At 36.6% G+C, this 27,974-nt stretch overlaps 1 protein-coding gene across 17 annotated transcripts in view; it reads right to left on the reverse strand.

Moving 5' to 3' along the window:
- Window positions 1-27,974, reverse strand: part of AOPEP (aminopeptidase O (putative)) — a 188,440-nt gene that overhangs the window by 128,076 nt on the left and 32,390 nt on the right. The gene's annotated exons all lie outside the window — the stretch shown is intronic.

Raw genomic sequence — 27,974 nt, forward strand, 5'->3', positions numbered from 1 at the left:
ATCTGTACCTACTCTGCTTTGCAATCAAGTAGTGTAAGAAGAAATTGGGGAAAAAAGCTGTTACTAAGTAATGCTCTGCTATTGAAAACACAATGAATTGTGAGTCACTGTAGTACCCAACTCATGTTCTGCTGTATGGCAATTTCAGCTATGCTTACAGACATAACATCTCAAAAGTTACATAATTTTTGAAAATAAGTATATTTAGGAAATAAAAGTAGCATAATTAAAAGCCCTCTGAATAACATGCAAGGGTTTAGCAAGGCATTGTGCCACAGATGGGCACAAGCCAAGACCACTGTCTGCAGAGTATTTCTGCCCTGTTGGCATCCATCATCTGTATTGCAACTGTTTTTTCAACTCCAGTCAGTTAGAAAGGAAAAAAAGCATAATGGTAATACCTTCAAGACTACAGGTCTTTAAAAATAACTCTAGCCTTCTGAGCATGGGAGGGGAGCACATGGCCTTAAGACATTTCCAAGAGTCATCAGCGTTCCAAAGAGCTTCCCCACCCAGCCTACCCTTCTGTTGGAAATGTTAAAACACCCACAGTTTTCTTGCAACCAGTTAAATGTCTGGAACTGAGACCATGAAATATGATACTCACTTAAACACAAAAACATACTCAATAACCATCTTACAAAATAATAATAGTCAGTCGCAGAGCAAGTTAACATATTTCAATCAGCTGGCACTGTAAGAAACAACATAAGGAATTAAAGCACTAACAGAGGAAACAAGTCACAGAGAACAAAGCAAGAAAAAACAGTAGCTCTCCAAATCTTTGCCAAAAGAAATTCTGATTAAAAGAAGGGGGGGAAGTGCAAGCACAGAAGCTGCAGAACATGATTAACCTTTTATTATAAAGCTCCTGATGAGAAGAATAACTGCAGCTTCAGGGGTATTACTTTGGTCAGTTGTAAGTAAATGACCCCTAACTGTGGCATGTGTCCAGTGCTACAAAGAAAATCCACAAAAATGGACCAAGTAAATAACATTCCAGACATACTGCTGGTGTTTCGGCCATTTGGTTAAGCAAAACAAAAGTAACTTCATGGCTCATAAACAGGCTTACAGAATGGTTTACATGTTAAGTACACTGTAGGTAAATACACAACAAAAGTAAATATTTTGTTTCCTGCTTTTTCCAATCACTTAAATAAAAGAAATGCCTCAATTGGACCATCTTCTCCTTTATGGAAGGATTACAAATCACTTCACCAAGAAAAATGTATGAGTTATATTTTTCAAAAAATATTAATACAATTTTCTACAAGGCCAAAATAAGATTATATGCTGCAGCAGAATTTCATTGTAGAGTCTGGGCACAGCCTATATCTTCCTTTACTGAGAACACCTTAAATGATTCTTTTGTTTGCCCTTACCACACAACTTTATCTCCAATTCAGAGCTTCATGTAACAACATTTATGACTGCAGAGCAGTGCAAAGTTCCCATTTATCTTAAAAGCAATTTTATCAAAGAGTGAACATGTTTCTGTAATATGTCAAGCATCTATTAGTTTGGGGAGAAGTCTAATTCTATGCATTAGTTTAAAATACATATTCTCTGTTGCCAATATATATTTGAATTCCAGAAACTCTACCTACCTCTACTGAAACGAACCAAATCCCCATTTTTTACATCATCTAGAATATGCACGGTATTCACTGCAAATATGCTGCTCCTAATACACTTGATAATTCAGGGAAGTGTTTATGTGAAAAATAAGATAATCAGGATGATTACTGTCACACTTTAATGCTGGGCTAGAAATTAGATGAATGACAGATTGCTCTCTATTAATGCCCTTCACTCCCCCTACAGAGAAGAGAGAGGAAACAAGGGAGAAAGACTTACAGGTTGGAAACTAAACTACACAGCTTTAATGAAACAATGGTGATGAAAAGGAAAATAATAAAATATATATAAATATACGCTCAAATCACAACTGAGGCTGCAGAGCAGGCCCTGGAAAAGTCCTGGATTAGGTTTCTGGAGTCAGTGGAACACATAGACCAGGATCAAACACAGGAATGGATGGAATCCTGCCAGGACACCAGCCATGGAAAAAGGGAGCTTCAACCTGGTGATCCCTCAAATTTACACCATGTGTGATGTGTATGGGATGGATTACTTTGGTTAATTCTCATCACTTGTCTGGTCCACTCCTCAACACAGGAGGGTTGCAGGTGTGATTCCTTTACTCCCTTCTGGTTCTGGAGTGTAAGATGCTTTTCAGAACCAAGCAATGGCCCTGATTCTGCACACCATTCTCCAACAGTAACTATAAACATTGGGCATTATCAGTCTTAGAAGCAGACACAGACTGAAAAACATGCTGTTAATTTCAGCAAGTGCAGCAATTTAGAAGGGGCTTGACTGAAAAGCAAAATCACTAGAAAGAAAATTGGTTCTATCTTGGCTTAAACCAGGACAATGACTAAGTTGCAACTGACAAAAAAACTTGTTTGTTTTTTTAACCAGAATAGGAATTGGCTCTCCTACCATGCATTTGATTTACTAGGAACAAAATATAAGGCTCAATATGTGTTGCTTTCATTGGAATTGAAAAGGAAATAAATACATTCATACACTAGGAATGGACAAAGGTGACTCACCTCAGCAATTACATCAAGACCTGACAAGGCACATGCAGCTTATAAATGCCTCAAGTTGATGTTTTCTCAAGTCTGGCCCACGTTTCTAAAGCAGGCCAGAACAGGCTAGCTGGATGTGGTAAGGAAGATGGGAAACCTCTCCCATCTTAATAAAAATCCCACTGGTCCTTCCCAGGAAGCTGGACAAGTTCCCAATAGCTCTTACAGAAAAATAAGTTAATTACTTGTTTTCAACAAGTATAGACTTGGTTCCACTTTTAAAGCAAAAGCTTATTATTCTGACCAGAGTCACACCCTCATAATCTAGATGTTCACATAATTTGACTGAAAGAAGAGGCAAGTTTCCTCTCCCAGTTAAACTGCAGTTAAGGGAAATCACAACACTGAAACTATGGTATGAACGCATACGAAGGAAAAACTGAGCCCCAAAGAGAAAGAATTTTTTTAGTGTGAAAGGCCAAAAGATCTTGATGTTTCAGTGATCCAATCACATCCATGTGGATGTTCTTAATAAATGGTCTCTTTAACAAATGAAAGTTTCCAGTGAGTCCTAGAGCTCTGAACAGTAGTCTGACCAGCTGAGAGGCCAAATCTCTAAAAAGCAATTTTCTGAAAGCTTCTTCTCTAGGTTATTTCCTAGATGCAGGTACCACTTTGCACACAGGCTACAGCAGTGTGCTATCTCTGGCTGCACACACATCACGAGATGAGACACAAAGGACAAACTCAGGACAATTATATGTGCACAAACTTAAGTATGTATTTAGGCTAGAAACATGAAGCTCATTTCTAACAGACCTACTCCATTCCTTTTGAAGTAGAAGCCTTTTTCCCTCTTAACACAGAGGAATTTGCAGCTACATTTTCTTATGCATTTATTGAAATAACTGAGCCAAGCCCATATCAACTGAAAAATTATGTTTCTGGAGTAAAAAGCTGCAGACAAAATCACTCTTACAGGTGGAAGGTATATGATTAAAAAATATTTTTCTTATTTCGATAGTACTCCACTTCTCCTGTTTAGAAAAAGGTAGTCAGAAAATGTGTTAGACAGTTACTGTACTTCTAGAAAAACCATTCTTCAACATGCAGAAGGGAACAGGGGAAATCTCTCTAAAAAGATTTTCATAGAAACACATTAAGGTATATGCTTACAGAGTACTGGAGTTTGAGAAAGTTAGACAATTAAACAACTGCTCTCTACATATAGTTTGTGCAATCTTTCATCAGTTGCCTTCAACCTACATTACTCCAGTGATTCAAAGAACAGTATGAGCATATTGTCTGTGGTATCTACAACACACTTTGAGTGTCAGCTTAATTTATCCTTGAGGACACTTGTGCCATTTGAATGCAGATAAAAGAACATGCCAGCATTCTGATATATGTTACAGTCCATTACTAAGAGAAAAACAGAGAAAACCAACTTTTTAAATCTCCTACACTTATAGCGTGAAAGAAATTCAAATACACACACTGATGCAGCTATAGAGAAAGGAACTGGTAGCTGGAATGCTCTGACCATTATTCCAGAAATAAAATGCCTTCATAAAATTTTCCCTTCCAATCATCATGATGGGAAACCAACAAGTGACTGAAAGTTACAGCTGAAACTCATTCTAGAGCAGATTACTAACTTTTTAGTCTATGAATCATGCAATAATACAGTAGGGTAGCCAATGAGGAAAGAACAATCCCAGTGTGTTGGAAAAAGGGTGGTATCAGTCAACTCAGTACAGTAATTCAACATCCAAACTTCAAATTTTAGGCAAGTGCCTAATTAATTATCTGAACACCTGAGCAGGAAGCTGCTGCTCCACAAACTGGCAGACAATGACCTGAGCTTTGCTTATTTCACCATAACAAAACAGTTTAGTCAGGATGTGCAAGGGTGAAACCCTCTCAGGAGAATCTCTCTTTATTTCTGTTCAACTGAAAGGCTGGTACTTGGCATAAAACTGAAGAAATTATACACTGAATGGAAAATGTAGCCTAAGCTCAAACAGCTGCTAACAACTAGGTCTGTAACAACTCTTGATATTTCTCACTATGTCTTATCCCATATTATACCAAATGAAAAGCCTTAAAGTAAAAACCTGCATAAAAAGACAGCATGTATTTATCCCATAAAACTGTGACATACACCTCTTTCCAACGTCTTTAGATGTGCAAGTCACCTATTTATTTCATTTGTCCAGACATTATTCACAGAAGAGATTTTATAAGTTTTCTTCAGATATGAAAATAGCTCTGGAACATTATGACAAACAGTAATAAATGAAACCACACTGAAAATACTGACAAGAGTTGACAAATGCCCTGTTTATATGCTGGAAGACCTAACTTTGCTACTGCAAAAGGACCAGTCATACTAACATGAACAAAAAGCATACACACCTTATGTGCTTCAAAAAATGGACAAAGAAATTAATGTAGTCACAGTTAATATGAGATCAGCCTATAGGAAAATTATATCAAACCATCTCATTGCCCATAATTCAATTATCTTAACTTTATGTTCACAAATGAAAAAATACACTATATCCTTTCATGCTACATCATGTATACATTTGCATAACTTTCTTCAAAATTTCAATCATAACTTGCCTGAAACTTTTCAAGAGTAAAAGGTCAAAGTATTAAATAAAACTCCAGGGCTTGCAGAAAAATTTTTAACAATAAAAAAATAATAGAAGCTAAGAACCAAATCAAATGACTGAAGAATTTATTTTTCTTTTAAAATTACATCAATGGGAACTAACCACATACAGGGTGATACCATCTATTAACTTCTTTGAATGCCATAGCACAATCAACCCTAAAAGTGTGGTTAATATTTCCTATTTCTGTCTTCGGGGACTTCAAGAATAAGACGCAGAGATGAGTCTGCTACAACAAGATTATTATCTAGTTGCCCCCCCAAAAAATGTACAACTGTCTGACAGCAAACATTTTGGAAGTTTTAATTTTTGCACCAGTCTTTCAAAAATTTGCCTGATTAATTTCTAATTTCTTTCTGAAACATGCTTTGTTTTGAAGTTCTAGCTTTTCTGGGGGGCTCAGCCTTCTGTTCTCCACAATCCAAACAAAATATACAATGTTAAAATGATGGACTTAAGCTGTCACTTCCCACAGAAGGGTTACAATATTTTCCCTAGATCCAATTCTCAAGTACACAAACACACAAGATGAACAATCTGGTAATAACGTAACCAATTTCTTTTAACAATACTGTCTTCTTCTCCAATACACAGAGCACACACATTGGCAATCTTAAGTAAAAAAAAACTTTAATTAGGATTTTTTAAAAATGCATTAAAAACTTAGCTGTGGCAGATGTCCTGCTGCAGTCATATCACGGTAATAAAGCATACCTGTGCCAAATGTTCTGACTTGGCATGTAAACCAAGAAGGAAAGAAAGGATCTTATTTTTTAAATCTGGATTTCGGTTGATGACTGGGATCAAAGTACTACCCCAACTTAGTAAGAAGCTCATTAGGGACAAGAGATGAGAAGACTGACCAGAAGTCAACCCACAGAAAGAACTGTGGAGTTCATCAGTTAACCTGTGATGGCCACACAATGCCAAACAGCAGCTCTAGTTCAGTTCTTCTCATCTTACATGTTCTGTATCACGAAGAGGAACTTGCAGGGCATTACATTTTTTTTGGAGCTACCCAGATTTGGTTTCCTAATGTCTTATGTAAGCCCAACAATATCTATTAATTTAGAAACTTAGGTACTCCGAAACTGCCTGCTTTTGTACAGCTAGAAAAGCAAACAGAAAATTAAGGTGAAGAAAAGAAGGAATTACAGATTCAAAACCTCCATTCCCATTAAGATTTCTTATCCAGATTTGTTTGAAACCTCATGTCCAAAATCCCCCAAAGTAATGGAATTCTCTTTTAAAAACAAATTATTCAGTATCTCCTAATAAAAAAAGGCTACAATACTGTTAAAAAAAAACCAAACAAACAATAATAAAAAAATCTTAAAGCTTTCAAAGAGAAACACCTTGAGGACTAAAGTTCTTAATGTTGTACATCACAGAATGAATTTTTCATGTTTAACAGATTTAGTTAACTGGACATTAAGTTACTGCAAGTAAAGTGACTTCAATAAACACAACACATGTTGCATTCTTTAAAAAAACCTCTCTATTTGATGAAGTTCTATTTTTAATCTTCACACTTCACATGCAATTGCTGCTCAAAAAGTACTGACACTGCTAACATTGAAAATAATTTGTGAATCAGTGACGTCAATTTCTGGATCCCTTACTAGGTATTCATAGCACAGAACTGCATTGTCTCATGGCAGGTATTTCCAAAGAAGTCTTACAAGCTACACAACTCAAGTAGCTTCCTTCTTTTATTCCTAAAAACCAAACAGATCAGAAGTCAAACTAGAGAGCTTCAGTTAGAGAGCAAAGAAATCAAGAAAAAAAAAAATCTAGTTCAGACTGTTAGTGAATAGTATTTTAGAATATGGAATATTTCATAGAGGTCTCTTTTTTTTTTGTTCAAAAAGACAGCTGATGCAAAGATCACAACAATGATAAAACATCTCTACTCTTGCTGACACAGATGGCATCACAAAAGAGGATCTGAAGCTGAAGGGAAAATTCTGTTCATGTCTGAGGAGCCAGAGAAAACATCATGTTCCCACTAACTTCAGTAAGAACTTTATATACAACTATAAATGCAGTATTTGGTTTACATTCTCGGTTTGCAAAATTCCAGATTTCATATGAAACTTTTACCACGTTTCTCTGGGTGCTTCCAAATACTAGAAAATCACCAGAAGAAGAAAAGAATAATAATTAAAAAAAAGAAGCTATGTTGTTAACCATGTGAAAACTATTAATAACAAATAATAGTGGGCAAAGTCTCTATTAGAACCACACACTTACATTAATTCCCCCTCATTTAAAAATTACATATAAGATTAGGGCCACAAAATTAACATTAAACACTTGCTGAAATTAAAAAAATAAGTGAACTGAAAATAGCAATAGATGGACACTGATCACTATAATTAATTATTTTAATTGGTCATATTATTTTAACAAGAACAGGTTAACAGATACATATGTAGATACAGGTACTCACACCTCCCATTGTATAAACTCACACAAAAAATAATCTCATTTTATATTAGAAATTAATATAGCATTTGTTCCACAGCCTCTTATAACTATTCTTGTTCTTTCAAAATTATTAATATGATTAAAAGTCTCTAACAACATTCCTTAGTTCAAGTCTTGATGGTGACATTGGTCCCTGATGGATGATATTATTTGATCATGGATGGATCATTATTTGTAGCTTTGCATTATTGTTATTACTGTAAGACCTGGATTTCCTTTTATTACATCATTAAGTTTCTGGCTGCTAATAACACAAATGACAGCCAAAGTGCAATTAATCAACTATGATAAATAGTCAGAAAGACTAGTCAGGGAAAAGCCAATCAGGTTAACGGTCTATACATTAGTGGTATCAAGAGGTGATATGGACAAGACAAAATAAAGAATGAATCATTATTTTATGTCATTTAATGTATAGAAGAAAGCTTTTATCCAGACTTACCAGAATAAAACAACCAGAAAAAACAACAACAAAAAGCCAAACCATCACAAAAAAGGAAAAGAAAACCAATAGTTAAAAAGGAAAAGAGATCGTTTGCTCTTCAAGTTTTTTATTATTCTTTTCGCAATGTAAAGTTCATGGTATCACTGTTCTTAAAGCAGCAAGGACATAAAATCTGCTTGAGGGTAAAAGTGGTTTTAGGAAGTACCTACAAACTCCAGTTAGAGTAGCATCACAAAACACAACACACCTAGGTAATCCTCTTTTTTTTTATGAATTCGTATCTCAAAAGCTTAATCTGCAGACCAAGAAAACTCCAGATATAGCATCAGATCATTTAGAAAAATCCCAAACATTACTGGAAGAGAGCATCCTGCAAATCCCTGCTATTTCTAAGAAAAAATAATTAGAAAGAAAAGCTAAGAGGTTTATTTTTTTCAAATTATGAGAACTTCTCAAATCATAAAAGAGGCAAGTTACTGAATTTTTAAATTCTTATCTAATACACTCTTGCTTCTTGTGCCAACTACAAATGTGGGAGCAGACAATGGGATTCAAGGTAATTATCCAATTTAATGTGATCTAACATTTGTCCATATGCAGGATCGCCCACAATTCTTGCTTGTAGAAATTTGTATGTAGAAGTTCATTTGCTGAAGCCTTTCATTTTACCTAAAAGAAAGTACAAATACAACACTCTCAAGTCTATTTTGATTTTCAACTTCTCTGCTGGGAGGTGTTATTCCTACTATGCCTTTACCCTCTGAATATACAAATTTTACAACACTCTGCACACTCATCTTGAGAATGGCTCCAGTAATAGAAATTAAACTAGCTAGTCCTACTATCAACCATTACCTGCTTTTCTTGTCACCTATAAACAGTATGTAAACAGATCTAAATTGCATGCCTTCAGTTTACTGAATGAAGAGCCAAAGCTTCTTGTTACACTGATAAACAAGATATATGTTGTTAGCAAAAAAAACCACACCAAAAAACCAGAAAGAACACAGAAGAATACATAATGGCTTCAAAAATATTTCTTAGTTTATTCTGCGCAACAGCCATACAAGCCTTCTTTTTTGTATGTCAGTCAATAAGATATTTGTTGTGCTTTTGCACAAAGAACAAAGATGCCTTTATCAATTCTCAAAAGTCTGTAGGACAAACCATTCATGCTGTTAAACTCCCTAAAGCCCTTTCAGCAAATAATGAAATCCATCAGTGACAAATGTCAACATACTAATTTGTTAAATACAGAACAAAAGCAACATTGAGAAGAGGTGCCTCACTTCATGTTATATCAGCCCTTCAATTTGTAACACTTTATGGCAGCCCACAGATCAGGCAATATGAAAACAGAACAGCATTATAACTATTGAAGCTAGAACAATCTGCTCTCCTTACAATAAATGCTTAATAGTTCAAAACTAAACTGTAAACAAAATCTTTTGGGAACATTAAACTCTTTGCAATGCACTAATTTTCCTCCTTTTTGGAAGATTATTTCCAAGTAAAATGTTGCACACAAATGTAGATTCTCTTCCACGTACAGACACATGTATTGTCCTGGTGGAAAAATAAGATTAAATTACATCACAGTTAGTGATAGAAGAGCGTCAGTGTGCCTGAGAATTATTTTATCCATTACAAAGGACATCCATCTATTATTGTTGAATCACATAGCAACGGGACAGTTTAGCTGGAAGTAGCTAGTGTGCAAGTGAATTACTTTATTCATCATACAATGATATCCTGCTATTATTATTGCATCCCATAGCAAGGGACAGAATAACTGGAAATAACTAGCATAAGTGAAAACTGTATTAATGTCTTATAATACTAAGCGTTACTTACTAATCTCTTCTGCTGCACCTTCTATCAATTTACCTTTTCAAACATCTCCAACTTTGTTTCAGTCCATCATAAAGAATAAACAAATATTTTTCCTGTTGTCCAAAAACACTGCCACAGAATACATTTATGTGTTCCTTTTAAAGAGGGCAAAAAGAAGCAAACACCGTTACATCCCAGAAACATCCATTGCATCCAACATTTTCTGGAGATTTTCAACAGTAGCCTGATAACTTGTGCTATGTCAATTAATCAAAGAAGCCTTAAAAACAAAAATTCTGAAATTGTTAAATCGAGAATGTGAAATTCTATATTTGGTACAACACTAAGGCTAATACACATTATATTAATAAGCATTTCTCCAAGTTCAAAAAGAGTGAGACAGGTTTCCTGCCTTGCAAGATCACAGCAAATAAGCTATCATGGGTCAAAACATCTCCATTTGCAGGTGTTTTTTTTTTTACTTTTTTTTTTAAAAAACACCAAGGATTTTAAATTTTAAAACAGGAGAAAAATTTTTATTTCTGCCCATCCACTCTACTGACAAGGGTTATGTCAATACACTAAAAGCTCTATTTCTGTCAGATTATACATTCATATTTCTATGTATATATTGACCATACACAGGAAACAAACATATTCCAAAATCTCTACCAAGACCAAACAGAGGGTTTCAAGGCAGATAATAAATATAGAAGTTTAAAAGAGAAAGGTTGAAAAATATCAAAAAAATTACATACAAAGGAGCTGATCCTAGCTAACATTCCAATTGTGATCAATAAGCATAGGCCTATGCTCACAGTTGTCACAATGATAGTAACAACACCTCTTCTCATGGCTTAAGATTGAAGACAGCAAGATGAAGCAAGGTCATTTGAAATTACCAAATTAACAGAAAGGAACCAGCTCACTGACAACTTCTAAGAATTACGGCATCCGGATTGGTGTCTTCACATTCTCAAAGTGCTTTCAAATCTAATGAGTAAATTCTAAGCAATTAGCCTGAGTGTCAGAAGGGAAAGGGAATCCTTCTGTACCACAGTATTTTGGAGCATGACCAACACTTTTCTGGCCTCTTCTTTAAAGCTGTAAAAATTGCTTTATAAAAACAACAATAGAAAGTTGCCAGTATGTAACAATTGCGACAAGACTGAGCACAGGTCCTTCCAACATTTCACATTTATACTCAAACTGAATCTGTTAGAAAGCTTAGCATCTGCAATTAGGATTAAAACCTTTTTGTTTTTAAATCCCAACTTTATAACAAAAGGACTAACCCATCTAACTATCTGATGTTAATAATAGATTATGTGGTCCCATCTGCTTTTTCAGAAGAGCCAGGTCTCCAAGCATCTTACAGATCCTCTGTAATTCCTCCTTCAGCTGTGTTACAAGAAGTAACACAGAATTAATACACATGACCACAAGCAAGCTCTTCACCCTCAGCAAGATCCTTAACCATCAGCTGTTACCTTCAAGGTAATTATTAATATCGTTATTGCAGTTTAATTATGCTATATGCAAACACAAAGCTCTTTAGAAACACATCAAAATCTTAATTTCCTTATTAAGCCTTAAACCACATGTTGGAAATAGGATAAGTTTTGTCTCAAATCAACTCTCATTTGCCAGTCAAATCCTCTCAGGAAAATTAGGTGCTATTCTACTCCAAAACTAAGCATACTACTTAAGTATGGACTCAAGGAGTGGACAAAGGATTGGGTAAAGAACTAGCAACTTTATGTTTCTGGATGGCTATAATGTTCCAACATACACATCTTCTATATATGGCACCTGCATCACTGAGTCTGAATTTAGGCATAAAATAGCCCAGTAAAGGAAAATCCCCAATCTATAACACTGATTTTTTCAGAATATGCAGAATACACTTTTTTTTTCAAGGAATTCCATACTTGTACTACTTTTAAGCTGAAACTTTCTAAAGGCATACACCTTCCTTCATATGTGAAGATCAGATAGTGATGTGCAGAGAAGATGAATTAAACTATCACCCAATTAATGTAGTCCACTACTAAATGTCAAGAATCACTCAGCTTACCAAATCACAAACTTAATCAGCTGTGTTTATTTGTTCAGAACAATTTTCCTTCAATTAAACAAACAAAAAAAATGCAAACCAATTAATATTTAAAAAATACAGATCTTCAGTTAATGTAGAAATCCACAAGCAAGTCTTGAATATGTACATTGGACTGGTAAAATACAAAAATGCCAGCAACCTTTAAATTCAAACCCAGGAAAACTTAGATCATAAACATGTTACTGTCAGGCCTCTCTTTCTCCTGGCCACCTCAGTGCTGTAGCTTTATTTGGTAATATGACATAGTTAGAATGAAATTTAAGCTTTCCTATTACCAGATGTGCTGTAAATGTAAGAAACACAAGCAAAACTGCTAACAGACTGTTGCCCCCTAGGGATACAGAACTGAATGCATCTCAGGTGAGATCTTTATATTATTGCAAATGGGCAACATTCTGATCAGACACAAAAAAGTTCATCAATTTTGGGTCCCTCATAATCATAAAGCATATCCTGCACACAAATCAGAAAAAGGTGAATTCAAAGATAGAAAAAAAACCAACAAACCAACAACTGACTGGCAATGACTGACAGCGTGCCTGCAATACCCATATAAAAAGACTATCCAGACCCCAAACTAAACCAGGATGATCTAAACTGAGCTAAATAAAGAAGAGTCACTCATTGACCAGAAATTCTCACCACAAATTCGTTTTTTGGTAAAAACATGTTTCTGACAATAAAAAGCTGTATCCAACAATTATTCAACAGAATTCGCAGAATCTAATAAATCAGAAGATGAGACTTCTTGAAAGAGGGCAAGCATTCTTTCTCAACAACAGAATCAGAGGAAGCACCCCTATTTTTTTTCCTTTCTTCCTGTGAGCAGGAAGTTTCTAGTTGAAACTCAGCCAGCTTCTCCTTATGTAAGCCTATGAATCAAACAGTGGGAAAGCAGAGTCTGCACCATCTGGATATGATGACAAGGAGGTATCTGCAGTATGTTGATGGCATGGAAGAGCAAACCATCTCAAAAACTCCCTCGCATGCCCCATGTGAACATTACACTAAGAAACTGCCAGAAGAGACCTTTGAAAAACACATTACAAAACAGACCCCAGGAATAATGAGCACAGAACAAATTCATTCACTGGCATCTCATAAAGGAGTATGTACAACTACTGCATAGAAGTTCATCAATGGCTTCTGGAACAGTACACTGCTCTCCCTAATTAGTACCATGAAAAAAAAAACCCAGACTATCTTTATTTGCAAGTTCCTTGTCTAAGGAATGCTCCTGTTCACATTCAATTTAAACATCATGTGGTAGAAAACAATCAGGTGCTGGCCTTTGCCAGAGCTGCTTCACTTTGCCTTTCTGACTTTTGTACACAAAATAACAGAGAAGGTATTTTTAAATAAGTTGTGAACACTGACAATTTAATCAGAAAAAAATAGCCTACTTGTAAAAAGGAATACATGGCACTCTTCAATCAACTGGAAAGCTCTAGTGGACCTGTCAGTGTTAGATCTGTATCTCTTAGGTTAGTTTTTCCAAGACATAAATTTCAACAGATTCATCTCAGTTCACAGTTAGCAACTCCCTCAGCAAATCTATGACCAAGGAGAGGAAATTATCTTGAAGCTCCTTAAGTCTCTGTAAAATAACTGCAGAACTGTACTGGGAGCCTAGCACAGTTCTTTATACATGAACATTGGCTAATTCCTCCTATGACTGTAGAGGATTCATTTAGGAAAACACAGTGGGGTTTTAAAATGCTGCATACAACACAACTTTCTATTTGTCTAATTACTATGGAAAGGGTAAAAGCGAATCATAAGAAAAAAAAAGTAATAAATAATAAAATAATAAATAATTTCCAGAAGCACGTTCACTTAGATTTTAAGTAACACAAATGCATTTGTATACTACTCATACTTCCAGTTTTTGTGAGCTTTGTTCATTTAAAAGTACTGCACAAAATAAGGACATTATTTATTTGAAATTTGCTAATTTTTACAAACTTGTAAGTTTAAAAAAATTACTTCAGAAGCTTAGAAGAGTCAAAACTATGGACTAGAAGCCACATAATTATTTACCTAAGCAAAAGCCAGAACTAAGGAATGGAAGATGTTCATTGCCCTACGTGAGTAGAAGGTACAGATTTTTTTCTCTAGAAAAAGCTGTATCAGGTCAGATGTACATGTGGAGGTACACCCCAAAGTGGCACGTGTATACTGACAATAATTCACAGGAGGCACTCCATGTAACCTATTCCAAACCAGTATAGCAGATACTACCAGACCAAAAATTTTGATGTTACCATCTCATTTCCAGTCTCTTATTTAGGAGTCCAAAGACAGCTAACTGCTGTTGTGGCAGAAGTATTGACACTCATAGCTTTTCATTATGTCTAGGATATCCTAAGTTCATATATCACAGCAGCATGGACAACACAGTCACCCAGAGCAAACTTCTTAAGTAACTCTTGTACCGTCAGACAAGTACATAACTCATGTGAACAGTCTGGGGTGCTATTAAGCAACTGCAACCAAAAAAATTGCTAGTTTAGTCTCATGACAGGAACTTGCACACAAGAGGATAAGTCTTGGTCCTATACCTGATACCAGACACAAGGAGCAAAACTAAATTCTCTCATCCACACTTTTCTCTACTCATTCAGAAATGATAATCTCTGTAGATAAACACACCAGATTTGAATTTAGTAATCTGATTTCTTCAGTTGGGTTATCAGTATTACAATCTCATACCTATTAACACAAGCAGAGAATTTGGACCATAAAGGCCATATGTGGAAAAATACTTTAAAAATTATATCAAAGCAAAAAACAATTAATACACTTTTTATTCTAGAGAAATAGTTATTTACATTGATACCTCTGAAGGTAAGAAAGTAATCAACTGTTTTCGCCTCAATTTAAAAGCACATTGCACACATAACGTACCCTTTTTCACTGTACATGCAGTATTAGTAGTAACTAATGTATAATATAGTAGTAACTAATATATTAGTGGTAACTAATAGTACATGCAAAAAAGATATACAAAAAAGCAGGCACATTGCATATTCCAAAGCATAAACTCATTTTCAACCAACATAAAAAGGCCTAAAATTGACTATTCAAAAAATGACAGAGCAAAATACCACACATACACAGAAAACAGAATGCTAAAATTATGTGAGAACATAGCTAGGTATCATTTATAGCACAAATCACACTTTCAGTCAATACAAGAACAGAAAAAGAAAAGATCAGTGTGATAACAGTTTATAAACAGGAAGGACATATTCTTCTATTAAATTGGAATGATAAAGGCAAAATCTAATAGGAATGAAAAGGAAAAAAAACTGGCAGACTAAAAAAAACCTTATAGCAATAACTAATTTTTTAATATGATAATGTATCATTGCCTTCACAATAGGATTACAGCACAGCAATATTACATTCATACCTTGGGTAATTTGTGCTTGACTACATCTGGCTATGCAAAATATATAAGGTAGAGGGTAAGTTTTCTAGGACATGTATCCATGAACTGAGTCTAGTCTAATTCAAGGTTTGATTTTATTTTATTCTTTCTACCAAGGAAAGTTAAATTTATAAACTGGGAATGATCACAGATTAATCTCTTTTATTTGTGAACGGAAGTGCCAAGATCAACATTTGAAGAATACCTACCATTTTCAGACATGCAAGAGTAGATTAAAATATCTAAAAGTAGGTGTATAATTCTAGCTATTCCACCCATGTCTCTCTATTTAGGTATTTCTCTGGTTCCTATAATCTTGGTATCTACGCCCTTATCTGTATGTTATGTAGTTAAAAACAAATGAGTATGCTCTTGAGAGGTGAAAGCATACCTCCTACTGATGTCAGCAGGAATCCTGTGAAGAAAACCTTATGCCTGAATACAACCTAGAAACCCTCAAAAATAACATCACAAAGATTATGTAAATCTCAGACAAATGGTTATCCTTTTCCCTCTAGGAACATGCAATGTTCATTTGCGTTAGGAAGATTTATGCAGGTTTTTCAAAAGAGCAGGTTCTACCAAATAGAAAAATTTTAAGCCAGTTATGGTTATGCAAATTCCCAACTGGCTATGAAACAAGGACAGTTATCTTTAGGAGGGCTGAGCACTTGCTGAAAAAACAGTGAATGCATTCAGCTCCAAATGGAAGCTGAGAGCATGCAACAGAATCCTGGTCAGGCCTCAGCTGGACATTCAGGTAGTAACTCTCAAAAACTACCAAATGTATTACTGATTATGTGAAGAATTAAATTTGTGGAGAAAGTTGACTTTTTCATTATACTGACATTTATGGCAACTCTGAAATAACCTGCAGGAGTAGAAATACTACTAGAAATAGATGACTAAATGTGAGAAGACAGAAAAGAGGCAGTGCACATCTAGAAACGCCAGTAGTTCTCTTTACAAGAATGCAGCTATAAGATTTTTGGGTCACCTTTAGAGTGTACAGTGTCCATTTCACTTAAAATTAATCTATGTTAAAATTCATTCTAAGTAGCAGTAAATCACAGTGAAAAAAGTGAGAAGTGGAACTCTCCTAATCTTTTGGCTTGCACAGTTTTTGATGGTTTGCTATCATGATGATGTGATTTTTGTGGGACAACAGTTGTAAGTAGACAGAGTATGTAATTACAGAAGTTTGACATCATCTGGATTACCTCACAGACTGGTTTTATACAGGAGTTCAAATATCTGTCAAGTTTTAGGTAAAATTATTACAACCCACAAGTAAAAGCTCATTAACATATGTAACTCTCACAAAATAAGAACAAACTTCCTCTTTGCAGTCACAAAGGATTATATTTAAGAAAACACCAGACTAAAAAGAAAGACACAAGTAATAAACAAATTTGTTGTGAGACAGAGAAAACCATTAATAATTCCTGCTTTACCCTTCTTAAACACTGAAATAATCATCGATTTAAAATACAAATACAACAAACTTAGATTATGTGTTTCAGTCTTGTTACACAGACACTAATTAAAAGTTCTTATGTCATGACATGCCAGAATTTTTTAAGCATAAAGTATTTGCTGAATTCTGCTTCATTATAGCAAGCAAACTCTGCCCCTAGTGTCAAGCAATTGAAAATTACCTCAGAAAAGGGAAAACTGTCTTTAGTATTAAGTAAAATAGTATCACTGCTATTATTAACTGGAAAAGTTCTCTGTAAATTTCTATCCTCCTTTCTACAACAGCTTGCCACATGCATTCCCAGATTTTAATTGAACACATGGCTACATTTCATTAAAAGAATAATTTCAAGGTGTCCAAAATGTATTACAGAAGCTTGCACTTCAGTTTCACATCAAGTGTGCAATAATGTATTCAATAATTTATACCTCTTACTAATTTATTGCATACATAACACCTAGTAGGCATGTGTATAAAACAAAAGTACAATACAGAGTTACCTTAGGACACTCCTTATTGGTTTAGTTTTATTAACTTATGTTGTGCAGCTAAACAATAAAAACAATTTAACATTGAAGTAACTTTCCAGAGTTGTTCTTGTTATGCTACTGAGTTACCTATGAAATTATTAGTGGCTATTTTATGCTCTGATAAAATATGAGGAGCAAGATCTGTATCAATGTGTCCTAATAACTTTGATTAGCTTTTGCAGCACTTCTCAAGTGAATATTACTGAAGTACGAGAAGGACAATGCTATCAGAACTAAAATACTATGTCACTTGAAAAGAAAAACTAATAAAATACACATAATTTTCAGCTTGCCATTGCTGGAATGTAATTAAGATACAGTGCAAATATTTACACTGGTAAAACATGTTTTTTTCATAGTTTTTAAAACTGGGGAGAAAAAAATGTATGTGTAGATTGTAGAGTATAAAGCCTTTTACTTTCAGTAAGCTTCAAAGCAACAATAAAGATGAAATATAAATAATTAAAAAAACCCCTCAAACTGCTATACGATTTGTCATCTCAGAATTAACAGCAGAGGATCATAAGATCTTTCCACAGTTGCTGGACACAATGTTTCCCATAGCATCTAAAAAAAGGTCTACTTCTCTGAAAAAGTAGCACTGCCTCAGCTGTTCTTAACAGTTCTGCAATCCAACAGAACTTGTGTCAGAATTTTTCATTTTAAAACAGAAAACTTTCTTGTGGAACATGTATCAAACCACCTGAACACTCAACTCCAAACATTCTTGTCCAAACCAAAGAAATGGAAGGCTATTTAATTCTAAAAAAGAAACATTATATGATACTGCAGTGGTGTGTAAAGCAGCTGGAAGTGACACATAGTGGAAGCAGAAAGAAAGAAAATTACATTCCTTGGCAAAATGGGTCCAAAGCTGCCACCATCTGATGGTGGTAGTGTTGAAAAATGAGTTCTGCATTCTTAGCCAAACAGCAGCAGCAGCTTATTGAGGGTCATAATGACAGCTCAGCAGTGGATTCAGCAGCAAATTTAAATAATCATGTCACCGTTTGACTCAGGTTCGACAGCAATGCTCTCAATCCCCTCCCCCTCCCACCTAGGTAGGGAAGGAGAGAGAGAAAATGAGAGACTTTGCTGGATTGAAAACTAAACTACACAGCTTTAATCAAACACTAATGATATAAGAAAATATATATACAATTATATACAAATGTGTTCAGGTATGTGCAAAAGCCTCTTGCCTCCCCCAACCCCCAGCGACACCCACAGCATCTCCTGAGCTGTGAACAGTCCTGAAAAATCCCAGAGCTGCTGCTGGAGTAAGTGGAGAGTGATGAGGGTCAGCAGAGCTCGAGCCTGGGGGTCGACGGTGATGGATGGACGGAGTCCTCCCCGGACGCTGGCCATGGACGGAAGAGAAGGGAAGACCTTCCTCTGAGCTTACGTAGATATATAGAATGGAGTATCTCTGGCCAGTTTAGCTGTCTGTCTAACTCAGCCTCCTACGGGGGAGGATCTCCCCATAGTGTCTGAGCCAGCAGAGTAAAGGTGTGACCCTGAAGACCCAACAGTTACAAAAACATTCCAGCTGTTATCAGTCTTAGTTGGAACACTCTGCTACTAGTTAAAAGAAAGCTTACTGAAGGAAAAAAATAAATCAGTAAAAGGAAAATTGGCTTAATCCTGGCTCAAACCAGGACATTCCATCCCTTATTCCATACATATATTACACATAGGCTCTGTATTTTACTGGCTGTCAAATTAAGGATTCTCCCACTGAGTCAGATTACCTTGAGGTGCACGTTGTACTTCACCATCCTCCATCATCACACACCAGGTATGTCCAGGTCTCTGGGCAAAAGCAACACCCTAGACAGGTTTACCTTTGCCTTTTAACCAGCAGGTTCCTTTCACATACCACAGGGCCTTTATCCCCATCTGCAGTATGTAAAAGGTCTGACTGAGCAGGACCAGTCCCATTGACGGATCCCCTGGTATTAACCAGTTGGCCTTTGCCAAATTTTTGTCCCAGTTTTTGAAAGTTCCACCACCCATTGCCTTCAGGGTACATTTTAATAGACCAGTGTACCTTTCAGCTTTTCCTGAGACTTGTGCATAGTACAGGTATATCTATTTGATACCATGTTCTTTAGTCCAGTCAGTCACAAGACTGTTTTTGAAATGAGTCCCGTTGTCTGACTCAATTCTGTCTGGAGTACCATGTCTCCACAAGATTTGCCTCTCAAGGCCCAGGATAGTATTCTGGGCTGTGGCATGAGGCACAGGATATGAGCTCACCCTTATGTTCCCAGTCTAAATCTATTTGGAACACTTGGGCAGCCTCATCTGCTCATTGGTTGCGTCCATGTTCCTCAGTGACTTGACTCAGAGGCACGTGTGTATCTACATGATGCACTTTTTACCACCAGTTTCTCTATCCCAGCTGCAATGTCTTTCCACAGCTCAGCAACCCAAACAGGTTTACCTTTTCACTACCAGTTGTCCTGCTGCCACTACTTTAACCAACACCACAAGGCTTTGCTGCCATCCACGAGTCAATGTAGAGACGGAGTCTTGGCCACCCTTCTTGCTCAGCCATTTCCAAAGCCAGCTGGATGGCTCTGACCTCTGCAGACTGACTTGATTCACTTTCTCCTTCACCTACTTGTGCAACCAGTCATGTAGGACTCCACATGGCAGCTTTCCACTGCTGGTGGTTCCCTACAAGACAACAGGAGCCATCGGGGAAAAGAGCAAATTGTTTCTCAGTCTCTGGTAGATGATCATATGGTGGAGCTTCTTGAGCCCGTCTCACCACTTCTTGTGGTGGCATTCCAAAGTGGGTGCCTTCTGGCCAGTTTGTAATTGCTTGTACGATGTCTGGACGTTTAGGCCTTCCTATTTGTGCTCACTGGGTAATTAAAGCAGTCCATTGACTCTAGGTCGCATCAGTGGCATGACAGACAGGAGAAAGGTTACTCTGGAACATGAATCTCATCTCAGTGGCTCTAACTCCTTCATATGCTGCAAGTATCTCCTTCTCAGTTGTTGTGTAGTTGGCCTCGGAACCTCTGTAGCTCCGGCTCCAGAATCCCAGGGGTCGACCTCAAGTCTCCCCTGGTGCTTTCTGCCAGAGGCTCCAGTTGGGACCATTGTGTCCGGCTGCAGTGTAGAGCACGTTCTTGATGTCTGGCCCTGTTCGAACTGGTCCAAGGGCCATTGCCTGCACAACCTTCTTTTGAAATGTCAGAACAGTAACAGTAGCCAAGCAGACTGGATTAACTATTCTAAATGCACAGAACATGTGACAGCTGAAAGTGATGCATTTTGACACATAATGGAGTCTCCCAAAAAATATGATCCAAACCCAGAACTGCAAGGGTCCCCTAGTCCAGCCTGCAACCCATTGCTGCTGAAGTTAGGGAAAAATCTCAGATCTCACATAGCTAGGGAATGTCAGAGCTTTACTTAGAAAACAATGGATCATGACATATGAAAGAACCTTTTAGTTATTCCCTCTATTCAAGAGTAATTGAAACCTAGGCCCTCGTGAAGCCTCATGCTAGCCTATGTAGGGACTGAGAAGTGAGAGAAATGGATAAACAAAATGTCAAAGTGAAAAGCACCACTCTAAGGTTAAATAAGTTGCTGAACACTATGAATTTGAAAAAATCTCCTTCAGGAATGAAGTCTCGCAACTAACAGAATTTTATGACAGCAGAGAATTAAGAATAGCAAATACAGAAATACAGGATCCAACCCATTAAGCAGAGGAAGACTTAACTGAATGGTCATGATCAAAGCTAGTCCTGAATTACAACACAAATGAGAAAAAGAGACTTACCTATACAATAGCATGAGGGGGTGAATGTTACAAAAGTGAAAAAATAGACTAGCAAGCAGCTGAAAGTACTGGAGGGAAAATCCGAAGTACCAATGCTATTAAAAAAGACACCTTGGATAAGTTTTCAAAGAGGACAACGATAAATAAGGCTGAAAGCTAAACTGAGGTCCAGGAAGATAAAATTATGTTAGTCAGAGGCAATGAGCATATCAAAAAGTACTTGCAGAAGGACTCAAGTTGAAAAAGCAACATACAAAGAAAAATAAAACCCCAACTGTGACAAGAAAGGCATTCCTGCCCCTTGATTCATATAAAGTCAGAGCCTTTACCACCAGATTTTGTTTACATAGGAGTTTACTGGAGAAATAGCTTATTTTGGGAACAGAAACTATCCCTTAGACACTGTAAAACCATGAGATCCAAATTCTCCCTGCAAATGTGTCTAGTGGTGAAGGCCTCATCTAGCCCATATCCAACCACAGTACTCAATGACAAGCTAGTGAGATCATAACAATGATCTTACAAAGAACAACAAAGTTCTGTTTGTGGTCACTGAAGAGGAACTATTCTTAATGACAAATAAATAATTCCACTAATTATAGAAGATAGCTGTGAAAAGTTCTGGTTTATTTTTCTCCAGTGAGAAAGGTATCAATATGAACTGGTATTACAAACAGCCGAAGTATGTATTTGGGAAGGCTTGTGGAGAAATGTGGAAGGAACACATGGTTACAAGAATGACTCATTGCAGAGAAAGATGTAATTTTCATCACTTCATAGTCTGTGTTCTGAATGTTCTCTCTGGATTATTTTGAGTTTATGCTGTTTTTTTTATTTTGTCTGTCTTCCCAAGATTTCTGGAATGAAAAAAGAAGAAAATAAAAGAAAAACTAATCCTGAATTTCTGCCTCAGAGCAAACAATTAGCTATCTGTGTATGTCACAAGATCTAAAAGCCCATATGTGTTGCTAATTTTACAGTACCTGAATGAAAAACATTGTGTTTTTTCCCTTTATAAGACCAAAAGGAAAAGCACTGCACAGGAATTGTTTGACAGGGCTATGTGATCACTGCCCAAATCGGGTACATTTGGAAAAACATACTCTTTTACTGTGGCTTTTGTTCACAATATAAAATTAAAAGAAAGAAATAATATTCACAAAGTGGTACTGCAGCAACTAAATAAGTTCATAAGGTTTATCCTTCAGTAGTGTCAAATACACAATTTGAAAGCCCAGAAAGAAGTTTGCTATTTTTCACTAAGACATGCAAGAGACACTTGCTGATCTGGTGGCGTTTGGAACATATTCAGTAGCTACAACCTTTTGTAACTTGTCTCCTCACAGGTTCCCATGCCATTACTAATTTCTGTTTCCTTTCCTTCATTTTACCATTTGACAGCTGTCTGTTCTTCTTCGCAACATATTTATTTATTTCACAACTATGCCTAGGTCTTTCTCCACGCTGCCTCCTGGCAGTTTCTATAACCCTGAAGCTGAGAGTAAGTGAAAGTCAGCAATCTGGAAACAAAATAATTTAATTGTTGAAAGGTTCTCATGCATCATGGCAATATGAATGCATCATATAGGTAAAGTTGGAGAGGCAGGTGTCATTTGTCACTGAGCATAAAAGCCAAAATAAAAGCTCAGGTAAAAGCAACAAAGGTCTGGAATCTCATAAAAAATGTCAAGTTTGAAGTGACTCCTTTTCACCTCTCTTGGGATGGAGCTTCCACAAACTCCCTGCAGTACTTGTTTCTGTGCTTAACCACCATCATCGAGAAAATGCTTTTCATTACATCTAGTCCCAATTTCTTCATTGCAACTTACAAATGTTGCCTCATATAATTTCCCAGTGCATCTCTGACAGGACCAGGGATCTGTCTTTCTGTGGCCATTCCTTCAGGTGGTAGGAGATAGTCTCAGTTAGTGTTGTCTTTTCCCAGGCCAAGTCAATCTAACTCTGTCAGCCTCTTCTCATACAACATATCTCGCTACCTTCTAATAATCTTGGAAGCTGCCCGATGTACTCTTTCCAGTTTGCCAGTATCTCTGTCATAATAGGCAGCTCAAAACAGGGCACAGAATGCTTTCACAAGTGTAGAGAAGCTACACTACATAACTCTAAGCTATGGGTGGGCGAGTAGAGCAGAAACAAACCAAAATTGTCTACTAAACTGTCTGTGACTGTCCAAAAAGGTTCCTTGACCACAAGCAAAAGATGGAGCTCAGAACTGATATTGCTTTACTCACAAGAACTGGACTTGGTAGAGTTTTTGCACAGTAACATCTTTGCTTAGTAGGAACTTTAACTCTCTTAGTTGTCTATGAGGTAGTCAACAGCAAGTAGTCAAATGACTATTCATATAAGAAAAGTGCCTTTGCATTAATTTGGTGGTTTGTTTACATTTGAAATCAAGGCTGCAGTGAAAAATACTGACATTAGCACCCAACAGCTGGTGCCACTCATGTAAAAAGCAGTACGCATGAATGTAATGCTTTCTATACAATTTATTTTGCTTTGAAGATCATTGGTCTTGCAGTCTGCATTTAAAATCTAAAATCTTTTACCTGATACAAGTTATTCCTAGGTGAGGTTGGTGAACTGCAGAATACCAACAATTATAATAGACAGAGACTAGGAAAGCTTCACATCCCTGTTATGGTAAGTCAAATCATAGAATCATAGAGTGGTTTGGGTTGGAAGATAATCTAGTTCCAACCCCCCTGTATGGACAGGGACCTCCTGCTACACCAGGTTGCTCGGACCCCCATCCAACCTGGCCTTGAACACTTCCAGGGATGAGGCTTCCACAACTTCCCTGGGCAACCCATTCCAGTGTCTCACCACTGTGACAGGGAAGAATTTCTTCCTAAAGTCTAATCTAAATCTCCCCTCTTCCAGTTTAAAGCCATTACCCCTTGTCTTAGTCCCATGTGCCCTTGTCAAAAGCCCCTCCCAAGCTTTTCTGTAGGCCCTCTTCAAGTACTGGAAAGCTACTATAACATCTCCCCAGTGCCTCCTCTTCTCCAGGCTGAGCAAACCCACAACTCTCTCGGCCTGTCTTCACAGGAGAGGTGCTCCAGCTCTCTCTTCATTTTTGTGGCCCTTCTCTGGACTCGTTCCAGCAGCTCCATGTCCTTCTGTTGGGAGTATCTGACTGGGCACAGTACTCCAGCTGGGGTGTCACCAGAATGGAGTATAGGGGGAGAATTCCTTGACCTGCTGGCCACACTTCTTTTGATGCAGCTCAGGACACGATTGGCCTTCTGGGCTGCAAGTGCACATTGCCAGCCCATGTTGAGCTTCTCATCAACCAACACCCCCCCGAGTCCTTTTCCTTAAGTCTGTTCTCAATTCACTCTCCATCCAGACTGTATTTATGCTTCGGATTGCCCCAACCCAGGTGCAGGACCTTGCACTTGGCCTTGTTGAACTTTATGAGTTTGGCATGGGCCCACCTCTCAAGCCTGTTTAGGTTCCTTTTGGTGTCGTTGGCAAATCTGCTGAGGGTGCACACAGTGCCACTGTCCATGTCACCAACAAATATGTTAAACAGCACCAGTCCAAGTACTGATCCTTGAGGAAGGTCTCTGTGAACACTTTCTTTTGGTCTTTTTTAAATTAAGTTTAGAACTTCAAAACAATCAGCCATAATATTAAGGCTCCTCTTTCTTATAATTTACAGCATATATAATACTTCCAATCATAAATTTAATACCATACAGTTACTATTCTACAGTAATATCAAAGAAGCCCAATTAATTCTTCCTTTACTAAAAGAAGAAATTTCCTTTTTTGTACCTAAAGACAAGAAAGAGGGAGAGAAAGAAGAGGAATTGACTTCATGTTCCAAGTTAAGGCCTCAATTTAAAGTAACAGGACATATTCCATTGTTTATTCTAGACAATGTAATGTTTATTTTGCTCATTTGGAGTAAATTAATTTCCATAAAAGAGCCAAATTTAAGAATATTTAATAAAGATAGGTATTTTTGAGTGCTTTTCTAATTGCAGCACAGGCTGCAATAAACTCAGATACAAGTTTCACTGGCCAAGAGCTGTTTTGCTGCAGGGCAAAAGAAGCGAGTGATTTTTTTAAAGTCCTAAGCCAGTAGTTCCTATTCATCCCATAAACTACTTAAAGTTGCATAACTGAAGCAGAAATAAATTCACATTATAAAACATCCCTTTTAGTTTTAATTTTGATCAGTAATCTGTGACTGAGATGTTACCAACTTATGGTACTATCCAAGAAGTGAAGCACCTTAAGACAGGTAAATGTTGTAGCTTGTCTTCTAAAAGCACTAAGAAAGCTCAATGGAAAAAAAACAGAAATGCAAAAGAAACCCCCTAATACTGTAGAATACGTATCTGGCTGACTTATTAACACATTCCATAGCAGAGGCTCACTTTACGTGTTTGTTATGAGGAAAGACAGGTTTCAGATGTCCAGATGAAACCAGGGGTTAGTGGCAGGAGTTGGACAGTGAGTTGTTTTTCTTCTGAAACAGAGATGTAGTTTGCATATGCAAAGCTCTATTATTAGGTTTGTGTCCTATAAGGTGGCACAAAGGCAGGACAATGTGCTTCAGAGACTTACCATCATCATTAGCATCATCAATGATACTCAAGCAAGACAAGTTTCACCCTTGTTTTGCCATTATTTACCATTTTACCATATTTTTTTCAAAAAAGAGAACCAAATAGTATTTGCTTGGTTTACTTACTAAGACTTGGTGAGAGCCCTTTCTGTATTGGCAAGGTTCTCAGATTAGTCCTTCTGCCAAATTGCATAAAGAATGGATGATTTAAACAACTGAATAAGTCTCACCAGAGGTGGCTGTGATGCAATACTGTGAACTGATACCCTACACTTTTGTGTCTCTAAAGAGGCAGTAACTTTACAACTAGAAAGCAAGGAAGTAATGACTTACAGATTTATATAATATATAGGCAACAAGGGTCTGGTTGGTTCCTGGTGTCTGTTCAGTGATAAGCACAGACTGCTAATTTTACCAGGCAATATGGCTGAAGTTTGGTTTCAATTAGAAATCTAGTTTCAGAGCATGGAGTTTACATTACTGCAAGAGGCTTTTCAATCCACCTTAAGCTGCAGTAGTTGCTTAGTTGCTTCCACAGTTTTGGTGGACTACTGAATTGTTTTCCACTTCATGCTGTTGCTATTGGGTAGAAAACAATATACACTCTTGCACAGATGTTCCATTGAGATATCACACTAAAGCAAAAGGACACGTCATTGGAACTGTGGTGGTTATACAAACCATTTGAATAATCTCCCTTTAGGGATTAAGTATAAAAGCAGCTATTGCTGTGACACTGTAAAAAGGATGGCGAGAAAATGCCAAAGTACATTTTTATTCTTTATAGTCTCAAATGCTATTTCATCAACATGTCAGATTGTGAAACACAGGCCTAAGAGGGGAAAAAATAATTTGAAAGCAACGTGTATATTGGATTTAAGTGTGTATTAATGCACATAATTTTTTGCATGTTCAAGCATAAAAAAAGAAGGGCTTGGTTTTCAGATAGCTGGGTGTTCAGACATTGGAAAAAAACATCTATCATATTTAAAACATGCAGATACCATAAAAATTAAAGAAATAAAGTTTCCCCTATCATGGTCTCACGTCTTACACTTAAAATGTGTCATCACCAGAATATCAACTGCCTTTTATTTTTATAGTGTTGTAAGACATAGTGCAAAACAATTTGTCTATTAGGTGATGGAAAGAGGTAAAATTATTTTCAGCAGGTAACATCTACATCCCACTTTGTCACAATCAAAGAGCTAAACTTTTCATTTTCTTCTCTCAGTATGCTGCAGCAGTCAAACATCAGTAAAGATATCAGATAGTATCTGGCTTAAGAAGCTACCTCATACAAAACTTGCAATGTTTCTTAAAAAGAAGCAGCCATTTTATTTTTCAGTGTCATTCAAAGCACATGAAAACCTATCTGCCATGTAAAAATTAAAAGAACTCAGTATTTTGCATGTATTTATTTTCAAGAAACTAAAAAGAAGAAAAAAATATGTATTGAAGGTAAGAAATCTCTATGCTTTATTAATTTTTTAAATATAATTCTGAAGGGGAAAAAGGTCATGCTTTTAGGAATAATCTTATTTCTGGCATTTATTTTAAAAAATATTTATCTGACTGGAACAATTTTTTAAAAATATTAAAAGCAAATTTTTATTTCCATTATAAATGAACTTGTTTTATTCTCTTTGCAGGTTTACATTCAAAAGAACATCTGTTAAGAGTTAACAGACCAATACAGCAGCTTAGTACATTAGTAACAAAATATATTGTGCCTGAAGTGCTCTAAATCCCGTTTTGATCTCAAAATGACAACTGGATGAAGGACTATGACTGCAGTAGTAGCAAAGTACACTTCAGGCTCCAGCTAAGGGTCAGAAAATGTTCTCGGTGTCTAATACCAGTAAGCTCATATGTATGAGTTCTACAGTTATATACACTGAATCATGGTTATCAGAGCTAAGACTCCAACAAGGATGAATTTTGAATAGCTTTATTTT

This window comes from Apus apus, chromosome Z (genome assembly GCF_020740795.1).
Source record: "Apus apus isolate bApuApu2 chromosome Z, bApuApu2.pri.cur, whole genome shotgun sequence".
In the NCBI taxonomy this organism is placed as follows: domain Eukaryota; kingdom Metazoa; phylum Chordata; class Aves; order Apodiformes; family Apodidae; genus Apus; species Apus apus.